Genomic DNA, 2,948 nt, shown 5'->3' on the forward strand with positions numbered 1-2,948 from the left:
AAGGAGTGGTCAGATCCAGCTGGGCATTTGGATGTTCACACCGGGAATCTAGGAAAGAAATCAGAGTTTACAGGTAAATAGTGGCCCCGCGATCCTTCCGCCTCAGCCTTCCAAATAGCTGGAACTACAGGTGCGCACTACCACGCCCAGCTAATTTTTGATTTATTGTAGAGATGAGGTCTCGCCAAGTTGCCCAGACGGGTCTCAAACCGGCAGGCTCAGGCAATCCACTCACCTCAGCCTCCCAAAGCGCTGGGATGACAGGCTGCGCCACCGAGCCCGGCTCACCATTTCCATTTTTTAAGAAGGCTGCTGTGACCTATCTGTCCTTCATTTGAGAATGTCTTGATTCACCTTTATTCTTGAGGTAATTTCCATTGAATGTAGAATTAGGATTGACATTTTTTTTTCAGGGCCTGAAAAACATGCTTCTTCCTACTGGCCTCTGTGGTTTCTGGTGAAAAGCTCCATTGTTTTTGCCCTGCTGATAAGATGTCATTTCTCTCTTGCTGATTTCAAGTATTTAGAAGTTCGATTACGATGTATCTGGGTGGATTTCTTTGGGTTTTCTTGTGTGGGATTCATTTAGCTTCTTGAATTCCTAGGTTTACATCTTGTGCCATATGGGGAAATTTTTTAGCGATTATTTCTTTGAATACTTTTTTTTTTCAGTCTCGGTCACCCAGGCTGGAGTGCAGTGGAAACTTACAGCCACTGCAGCTGCAACCTGCTGGGCTCAGGCAATCCTTCTGCTTCAGTTCCAAATAGCTGGAAGTACAGGTGCACACCACCATGCCCAGCTAGTTTTTGTATTTATTGTAGAGATGAGGTCTTGCTATGTTCCCAGACGGGTTTCGAACCTATAGGCTCAGGCAATCCTCTCCTCCACCTCCCAATGTGCTGGGATTACAGGTGTGGAGCCACCATACCCGGCTAAACACTTCTTTTTTTTTTTGAGTTGGAGTCTTACTCTGTCACCCAGGCTGGAGTGCAGTGGCACATTCACAGCCACTCCTGTTTTGACCTGCTGGGCTCAGGTGATCCTATCACCTGCCTTCCAAGTAGCTGGAACCACAGGTGTGTACCACCACGCCTGGCTAACTTTTTTTTTTGAGTTAGAGTCTCACGGTTGCCCAGGCTGGAGTGCAGTGGCACGCTCACGGCCACCGCAGCCCCTCAACCTGCTGGGCTTAGGTGATCCTTCCGCCTCAGCCTTCCAAGTAGCTGGAACTATAGGCATATGCCACCACACCCGGCTAATTTTTTTTTTTTTTTGAGTTGGAGTCTCACTCTGTTGCCCAGACTGGAGTGCAGCGGCTGCTCTCAGCCACTGCAGCCTCGACTTGCTAGGCTCCAGCGATCCTTCCGCCTCAGCCTTCTGAGTAGCCAGAATTACAGGCACGCGCTACCACGCCCGGCTGATTTTTGATTTATTGTAGAGACGAGTTCTCGCCAAGTTGCCCATGCAGGTCTTGAACCCGTGGGCTCAGGCAATTCACTCACCTCGGCCTCCCAAAGGCACGGGATTACAGGCTGAGCCATCGAGCCCGGCTTAATTTTTTCATTTATTGTAGAGATGAGTTCTCACCAAGTTACCAGGCTGTTCTCAAACCCATGGGCTCAGGCAATCCTCTCACCTCGGCCTCCCAAAGTGCTGGGATTATAGGCGTGAGCAACCACGCCCTGCCAATTAATTTGACTTATTGTAGAGATGAGGTCTTGCCAAGTTGCCCTGACTAGTCTCAAACCTCTGGACTGGCAATTCTCTCGCCTTCGCCTCCCAAAGTGCTGGGATTACAGGCATGAGCCACCATGCCTGGCTTGAATATTTTTTCTATCCCACTCTCCTCTTTGCTTTTCGGGACTCTAATGACACGAATGTTAGATCTTTTGTATACTTCTGCAGATCTGAGATAGTCAGTGTCATGTGCAACTTGACTGGCCCAGTGGATCCAGATTCCAGAGAATTCCCTGCTGTGTGGAACCGCATGTCCTGAGGATCTTGCCAACCTGTCATTGCTGTCTTCTTGCTTGTTTCATATATGATGTTCAGGGTTACAACTGCACTTAGTGGAGGCACAAGAAAAAGATCTACTTAAATTCTTCCAGAAGCGTAAGTCAGAGTGGAGTCAGTCCTTATCTCTTTTGATGTTCACTGTCCCATCTTTGGCCAGCGGGACAAGCTCTTAGACAGCTTCCTTGGCACTACAAGATACTCCAGGTGAGTACTCCTTATACTCTCCCTGTGCCATTCCTGGAATTAGCATTTCAATGTGGAGCCCTAGTTGGTTTAAGCCAATCTTGGAAGCCCCACCTGCCCTAGTCAGCTGGAGCTGCTGTAACAAAATGCCACAGACTGGGTGACTTGAACAAAAGATGTTTATTTCTCACACTTCTAGAGTCTGAGGTCAAGATGCTGGCAGGTTCAATGGCTGACAGGGGCTCTCCTCCTGGTTTGTAGACAGCTACCTTCTTGCCGTAGCGCACATTGGCCTTTCCCTGGTGTACATGTGTGGCTAGAGGCTTCAGCATGTGAACTCTGGGGAAATACTAACATTCAGTCCATACATCTTCCTCTTGCCAGTAAGTGGTTTGGGCATGGGCTCTCCTTTCTTCCTGAAGATGGCAGAGAGACAGGGCTCTCTCCTTTATCCACAGGGAGCATTTGGCACTGAAGCTATCACTTTCTGCCAAACTGAGGACAGGGCCAGCTCAAATAGGGCGGAGCCAAAAGTATCCAGGGCTGGGAGCTAGAGTCCTGGCTTTCCTCTCTACAGATTCATGTTGGCCTTCAGTCGGCCTCATCCCCACCCACCTCAATCAGCAGCTGAGAAAAGAAAGCGAGTGACAGCCGGGCTCAGTGGCTCAGCCTGTGATCCCACGCCTTCGGGAGGCTGAGGTGAGTGGACTGCCTGAGCCCGCGGGTTCAAGACCCGCCTGGGCAACTT

The sequence above is a fragment of the Carlito syrichta genome, unplaced genomic scaffold (assembly GCF_000164805.1).
Source record: "Carlito syrichta isolate Samal-C Ts95f unplaced genomic scaffold, Tarsius_syrichta-2.0.1 Scaffold307013, whole genome shotgun sequence".
Classification (NCBI taxonomy): domain Eukaryota; kingdom Metazoa; phylum Chordata; class Mammalia; order Primates; family Tarsiidae; genus Carlito; species Carlito syrichta.